Source organism: Papaver somniferum, chromosome 5 (genome assembly GCF_003573695.1).
Source record: "Papaver somniferum cultivar HN1 chromosome 5, ASM357369v1, whole genome shotgun sequence".
Classification (NCBI taxonomy): Eukaryota; Viridiplantae; Streptophyta; class Magnoliopsida; order Ranunculales; family Papaveraceae; genus Papaver; species Papaver somniferum.
In genome coordinates, this window is record NC_039362.1 from 87,317,355 (window position 1) to 87,325,456 (window position 8,102).

The window sequence follows — 8,102 nt, forward strand, 5'->3', positions numbered from 1 at the left end:
ATTGTCTGGAGAAGTTAGTTTAGATGTGGACACAAGGTGGAACTCCACTTTTACGATGCTTAAGAATGCAATTAAACTGCGAGAAGGTTTTCATAGACTTAGTGAGTTCGATTCTGACTTCGATATTCTGCCATCAAGTGAGCAGTGGGACCAAGGAATAGAAATTTGTAATTGTTTAGAGGCTTTTAATAATATTTCAACTGAGTTTGCAGGGATTAAGTATCCAACTGCGAATCTTTATTACAATGGGGTATACAAAATTAACCAAAGCATCACAAGTTGGGAAGATAGTACTTTTGAGTATGTCAGAGAAATGGGGTTGAAAATGAGAGAAAAGTTTAATGCATACTGGAGTGAAAGTAACTTGATTATGAGCATTGGAGTGGTTTTAAATCCAAGATATAAGGCAAAATGGGTTAGGTTCACATATAAGATAATTTTTGGGGATAATGAACGTGCATCAGTTGAGTATGAGAAGTTCAGAATAAACTTGACCAAAATTTTCAAGGCATATGAATCTCAAAACAACACTTCAGCTCCTGCTTTCTTTAGCAACTTTGTCTCTCGCATGGATGTAAGAGGCCCAGGTACAACTAACCCAGATTATGCTACTTTTCTGTTGGAAAATGATGAATATGTTGTTCAAAAATCTGAGCTAGAGACGTACTTAGAAGAACCAATTCTTCCAACTGTGTCACCCCAAGATGAATACAATTTTGATATATTGAGTTGGTGGAAGCTAAGTGCCGCTAAGTACCCAATTCTATCAAAGATAGCAAGGGATGTGTTGGCTGTTCCGGTGACCAGTGTAGCATCAGAGTCCATGTTCAGCGATGGTGGAAGGGTTCTAACAACACACAGAGCTTCATTAAGTCCAGAATTAGTCCAAGCACTTCTATGCTTAAGTGATTAGCTGCCAGGCTCCTTTGATGCAGGTAAATCTTCTTTTCCTTTGCTTAGTTCTTTTCCTTTGCTTTTCTGTGATGCATCATGTACCATTAGCTGATCGAACAACAATTGAATCTTTCATTTTCTGCAACAACCAAGGAAAGCATAACCATGAGCATGACCATGAGTACTGAGTAGCATGAGTATGGACAAACATGTATAAACCCTGTTGCTAGTATAACTCCACCTGCAAATGCGCTTTTATCATAAAGAATATATTGTTTCGTTTGTTTCATTTTGTTTCGTTTAAACCCTGTTGCTAGTATAAACCATGTTTGCTTCTCTTTTGTTTCGTTTGTGAATGCAGATATGGAAGTCATCGACTGAAGTTGATGCAATGATGCAACATATAACCAGGCATCCAAGGAAGATCATCACTAGCAAGTTGTTTGACATTATTGTTAAGTCTATGTACAAGAAGACATGGTTTTTTCTCTTTTGCTGTTGTGTACTTTAGTTTGCAGACTGTTTGGTTGGGTGTTTGTAGTTTTTTTCTTCATGTGTGATGTGACTGAGACACTGGAGTAGTGTTTGTGTGGGTTTTTCTGTCTTTCAGTTAAGCTAAACACTTGAAAATTCCGTTAAATTTCAGATTTTGCTTCTGTCCAACAAAACTGGATATTAACGGATAAAAATCCGATATCCGATAGGTTAACCTTAACCTTATCGAATTGGATTTTTGATATCCGTCGGATGTTATCGGATATCCGATAACCCTTAACCTTAACCTTATCGGTATGGCCAATATCCGGCGGATATTTATCCATTGCCAGCCCTACTACTATCTCTGGACTACATAACAAGTTATGCAAAAAAAAAAAAGGCTGCATAACTTGTCATTCACCTACAATAATAGCTGTGTAATATGTTATGCAATCATTTTCGGAACTACATAACAGGTTATGCAACAAATTTTGTAGATGCATAACAGGTTATGCAACCATTTTCATAACTGCATAACGAATTATTCAACCATTATGACTAACACCAACACCAACACATTCGTAGCCTCCCTACCAGTGATGTGTTGATGTATATATTAAAATTGAGAAATGTCATTAAAACCTAATCTCGAACTATACAAGAACCCTCAAAATCTATATACAATTAGCCAGTTCACGGCTAACTTTGACTGCAACATTCTCGTCAGCTACAGATTCAAGCCAAATACTACAGATTCAAGCCAAATACCACCTGAAGTTATTATCAACTCGAGCCAATAATTCTCCACAGCCTCCTGCACTCTAAATGAGATGACACCACCAGTTTCACTTTACAGTTCCGGTGCTTACCCGTCAACAAACCGATTCCAGCAAAGTACCCACAACGACGGCCATCAATTCTCGACTATTTCCACATTTTCCATCTTTTCTTCGCAGGCACATCATCTCAATCAAGTCTAGTCTCTTAAAATGTCCAATTAAGCCCAACTGCAGTTAACTTCTACTCTTAACCCCAGTTCAGGCTACCCCGTTCATTCTTGTACAACATCACCAGCGTCCCACAACCATTTCAGACCCACTTTCCGTTCACAACAAACTCCAGTTCTAGCTTCTTAGTTTACGTCTCTAATCACCAGTTCACCACCACTGACTGCTGCAAAGGCCTTATAAGAAATTCATTGTCGCCCAACTGCAGTTAACTGCTGCTTTTAACCCCAGTTTCACTTACTAGAAAACAAAAAATCAAAATTAGTAAGGTTCATCCCACCATATCCTAGTTTTAATGTGGTGACTCACTAAATGTGTATGTGTACCAGCAGCATCCTTAGAATGGTAAATGGAAATCCAGAGCACGTCCCAAGTAGAGCTGGCAAACGGGCGGGCCGGGGCTGGCTTGTGACCAACCCGCGGGTTACGGGTTAATACAAGCCTAAGCTTGCGGGTTGAAATTCTTCACGGGTGGTCATTTCTCCAACCCGCGCCCGTCCCGGGTAAAGCTTGCGGGTTCACGGGAGCTCACGGGTTAGCTGGTTTTTGTTGAGTCAACTCGTCAGAAATCGATTTCTGGGCTATTTCCGGCCACATTCAGGCCATCTAAAGCTCATTCCCAACCTAAGTACTTAATTTAACATTCATCATTTCATCTAATTCATTTGATTTCGATTCAAAAACTCAAAATTGCAAAACTAAACTACTTTGCAATTATATTAGAAGATGGTTCAGCTGCTTCAGCATTATCAGTTTTGGACTTGTTATTTATCAGGGATGCTTCATCAGTCTTCTCTTTGTTTTTCATCTGCAACAACCATAGCTTAGTTAAAATGAGAAGCTATACGGAAATTTCTTTACACTGCAATTGAGATGACAAGTCTTAACCTTTATTTCCAACTGCTTGACCGGCTTCTTCTTTACTGCTTCCTTGCTAGTCTTCATTATTGCAGTTATGCCTTGCAAAAACAGAATTCAATTATCAATGTGGCTCAAAAGCTAACACAAAACCATCATTTCATATCCAGAACATGAACTCTTGTGCATATTATTATTATTTCAAATACTAAATAAAGCATGTGAATAATAAAAAGGAAATCTTCAAACCCATATAGCATCTCAGTCACTACTCTTTGGGTCTGGCTCTCTTTTGCAGACATTATAATTAATGACAAGACATATTTCATGGTTTCAGTTCTCTGTACGTCGATTGACACTCTTACTGGTTTACAGTATCCAACTTATACACAATATGCAGAAGTAGTTTATCTAATTCTGACTATGAAAGTCAAAATCAATCATAAATCCACATAACAACAAACAATCATGTAAAATAGGAGATATGTCATGCATACACTATGAGAGGATAAAACCATACAAGGCTTAATTTATGCCACAAAACAGAAAACTGGACGGAATCAGAAATGAGACGGGACTCCTCTAAACTAGTCCAGGAACATTATTTCCACCAGAAATAGTATCAAACAGTTCATGTGCATTTCAAATTATCTGCAGGATTTTTAAAAATTCAAATCCACATAAGAAATACTGACATCTCTCTGTGTGTATGCATATGCAATTTAAACATGGATTTCGGATATAGACAAATGAGATGAATAGAAATCATTTCAAATACTTATCATCAACCAAAGAAATAAAATTCAGTTGATTTGTGCGTACTTATCATCAATCAAAGCATGTTAACAAATGAGTTGATTTGCATAAATGAGCTACAGAGACAAAATCATCAAAAAGACCAAAATTATGATGAAAATCATCATGAAAATCAAAGACCAAAATTAAAGATCTAAAATCAAAAATCCCCAAAATTAAACAGGACCCAATATAAATTTCATCATATAAGCAACAAAACTTAAGTTGCATGTTAAGATCTAAAGTTCTAAACATTTCTGAGAGGAAAAAAAAAACTCAAAATTATACAATCCCTAAAACAGAAAACTGGAACAGAAATTATTCTTAAGATTTGAGAGTATGAGAGATTCTTACCCCTTGGTGAGATCTGATTGAGTTCGAGAGATTAATCCTTTGAGTTTCTGCTGAATAGATTGAGAGATTGCTTCTGAGTTAGGGTTTTCTGATTATGGGTTATCTTTTGAGAGATTTAGAGATCGAGAGATTGCTTCTGGGTTGCAGGGTTAGAGAGTTTTTGTTTTCTTTTTCTGGTGAAGAGGGTTTTTGTTTTTAGTGGTTTTCGTGTCATTGTGTTTGTGTGACACGCGGCCTAGTGAACTGAGCCGGGTTACCCGCGGGTTTCACGGGACGGGACGGGCCAACCCGTTTCTTCACAAGCCACTAATTATACAACCCGCGCCCGTCTTGTTTAGTTACGATCCGGGACGGGTGCGGGTTTTCACGGGACGGGACGGGCCAACCCGCGGGTTTTGGCTCGGATTGCCAGCTCTAGTCCCAAGCCTAGTTAGCAATTCGGGATTCGGCAAACGTACGGAACGACAAACGTACGAGTATTATACGGTTTTGTAAAATCCAGAGTCGGTCCAAAATTCGGTCAACGGGACGTGATTCGTCAGTAATTCGGAACGGCATATGTACGTGTATAATTCGATTTATAAATGTGAGTTCGGATCTGAAAATTCGGTATCTATATATAACAAATAATTTGTATTTATAAGGTCATAGACCAATTTTTATGCATATGTGAGAGTTATTTAAAGAAAAAATAAACTTAATATGATGATATTAATAATATATACAACATTAGTTATCCAAGAGGACGTCGTATGGTGGTTTAGATGCTTGGTTAGTGAGTTTGAGATCTCTCTCACCTTCACCTTCAAATCTCTTCAGTCGTTTTTGTTTCATAAAAATTACAACACGTCTAATATTTGGTCGTGTATGCTCGGGAGGCAGTAAAGCCCAAAAAATGGAGTCTTTGAAAAGTAAAAGCTAAAGAATTTATGGCGAAGTAAGCGGACGTATCATTCGGGATACGTAAAATTCGTGAACGATTCGCGAATAATCCGGGAATGCCACATAATACGCGACTTGGGTTCGGAGTTGCAAACGTACGCGAATAAGACGGTAAAATTCGTGATACGGAAAAATTCGCGAATCATTCGGGAACTTACTAACTAGGGTCCCAAGATACAAAGAGCATTTCTATTTTTGCTCTATCAAAATGTACTATTTACTCAAAATCAACGTCTACAGCATAGATGGGAACAATAAGATCCCATCAAACAAATTAAATCTTAAGACAATGGAAAAACAACTTTGCACGAACCTGCAATACTTACCCTGTCCTTTCACTCCGTGAAGGAAGATTGGCTTCCCATTGTGTCATCCAAGCTTTATTATTAAGCAAAGTAAATCCTCCAATGCTCGGCAGTAAGCATCTGGCTCATTGTAGTACCATCACAATCCCAATATCACCGAAATATCATTCCAAAAACCCATTCTTCCACTGAATTCATCTCGGTTCATCAACAACTACCACACCTTCGATTCCAACAGCATCATCTCTTCATTTCAACAACAAACCCCCATCATTCCCATGAACATCAGCGAAAACCCTAATCTTCCCTGATTCTTTATGGCAGAAAACCCAATTTCTTCTTCATCCGTTTCCAATCAGTCATCACTACAAACCCATTCTAAAATCGTTTGATTTATCCACCAGAACCGTCTTTTAGAAATCATTTGCAATGGAATTACACTCCAATCGAAAATTGAGATCTAAAGCCTAATAGAAAATTCCGATTCAAAACGAAAACCTAAAAATAAAATCGAACTTGGAGAGAACAAAATAAACAAGAGTTGATAAGAATCAAGAGTAGAAATTGATAGAACTTGGAGAGAACAAAATAAACAGCTTCTTCTTCGGTTGTCTCGCCTCTTTCTCCATTTCTAATTAAGAAAAATATGGGTCTCCTAATAATTTTTTTCCGAATAAATGGGTGCGTCCCTCAAGTTTTGGGACGGTGCGTTTGACAGTTGGAAAAATCTGAGAAATGGGTGTTGTAGTAGTTTTCACTTCTTGGCAGGATTGTACTGGATGTTCCAGGTGGTACAAGCCCATTGAAGGTTAGTCGGTGTACATCCATCCAATATGAATTATCTCCTATAGTGGTTGCGGCCACTCCGACTAGAGAAATGCGAGGTTCAATCCCAAAGTGTGGAGTTTGTATAATAGTGCCAGAACCAGTTATGTAGCGGCCCGTCAACTTTTTTCCTCACAGGTCGATGCACACAAGACATGTTGGTAGTCACCGGCTTGAAGCTACCATTAAAGGCCATTTTCCATGCTTGATCATGTGAATTTTCTTTTAATTTATTTTTGTTTGGTTTTCAATTAGTGAGGTTGGTGGTTGTAAATGACTGGGCTTGTAATTGTAGCATACCTTCGGTTCATTTGAGTTAATGTTTGTATCATTGTATGAAATACAGCCTTGAATCCAAATACCGAAAACAAAGCTCAGAAAGACTAAGAAAATCTCTTCTTAGCATGTGATCTTTGATTCTTTGCCCTCTCCCCAAAGAATATCCATCAACTAAAAAGCACTGCACATACTTTAAAAGTTGGCTCTAACAAGTAAAATTCTCTTTTTAAAAGCAAAACCCACCTTTTTTTTTCTTTTTTTTCATCCTGAATCAAAATGTCACAGTGTGTTGATCTGATCTTGATTTAACATGCACACATGATAGAAAGATTTTCTCTGAATTATAATGCAAGTGAGCAAATGGCCAAGTCGGTTGTCTTCAGTCATTGACGGGGCATGGCTCCGAGCAATTTCACGTAACTTTGCAAGGATGTGCCCTTGAATTTCATCATATGGACTCTCAGTGGAGGACCAAGGAGCAAGGAGAACCCCAACCTGCATTGCCTGGCAGGATGTAACTGGAACTAGCGCGGCAAACTCTTTCTTAATTGAACTTGGTCTTTTTTATACTTCAGCGCAAAAACTCTGCGTATGAATAGACACAAAAAGTTATTCGTTGGTCAAACCGTATTACATCAATGATGGGTCATGAAAATTCATGAAGACTACAAAGGTCCAAGACTTACCGAGGACCCAATCTCTTTTAACTGACAATGAAAAAGCCTCGGTATAAGGAGCATGCATTCTCCAAAGGACTGTTTTCTTGATAAATCGTAACTTTGATTTTTGGGTACATTAATTAAATACAATTTACCCCTTCAAATTTTTTTCCTCAAAAAGTACCACTTTTCACTATCACTATCAAAGTTGCAACACCCAAGCATAGTTACTACAGCCTCCTTCTCAATAACAACAAAAATCGTCTGACTGCCGATTAACATTCATTTCAATACAAACCTAGACCAATTGAAACCCATTTCAATACAAACCTAGAATCCATATGACAAGACCAATTGAAACCCATGCGAGAAATTTAATCCTCATACGCAGGTTAGTTTCCAAACAATTGTATTCAATTCTTGCAAGTCCTCATTACTGGTCAGATGAAAGTCATCAATGATACTACTCTCTCCCAATGAACGACTGTGTCACAACTTCATCACCAAATATTTGTTTGAAATTCATTTCTGGTATGTTTTCTCTGGATTCCAAAGTAAATCTCCATAAGTTATACCTTTTGGCGTTTTTAAATAATGGTCTAATTTTATGTTCAACAACAAAACATTGTTATACCAAAATATCATGTATGTAATCCACTTTTGAAAATATCGGTTTGTTGCCCAAACTACTTAATCTTAAGGCTATT

At 37.8% G+C, this 8,102-nt stretch overlaps 2 long non-coding RNA genes across 2 annotated transcripts; both read right to left on the reverse strand.

Moving 5' to 3' along the window:
• Positions 1 to 1,926: 1,926 nt before the first annotated feature.
• LOC113277613 lies at positions 1,927 to 2,830 on the reverse strand. Its single transcript, XR_003325020.1, has 2 exons — positions 2,705 to 2,830; positions 1,927 to 2,618 (listed from the first exon to the last, which is right to left on the reverse strand). It is a non-coding gene; the product is annotated as an uncharacterized LOC113277613 (long non-coding RNA).
• Positions 2,831 to 2,994: 164 nt separating this feature from the next.
• Positions 2,995 to 4,689, reverse strand: LOC113277614. Its single transcript, XR_003325021.1, has 3 exons — positions 4,386 to 4,689; positions 3,267 to 3,337; positions 2,995 to 3,186 (listed from the first exon to the last, which is right to left on the reverse strand). It is a non-coding gene; the product is annotated as an uncharacterized LOC113277614 (long non-coding RNA).
• Between the last annotated feature and the right edge of the window lie 3,413 nt (positions 4,690 to 8,102).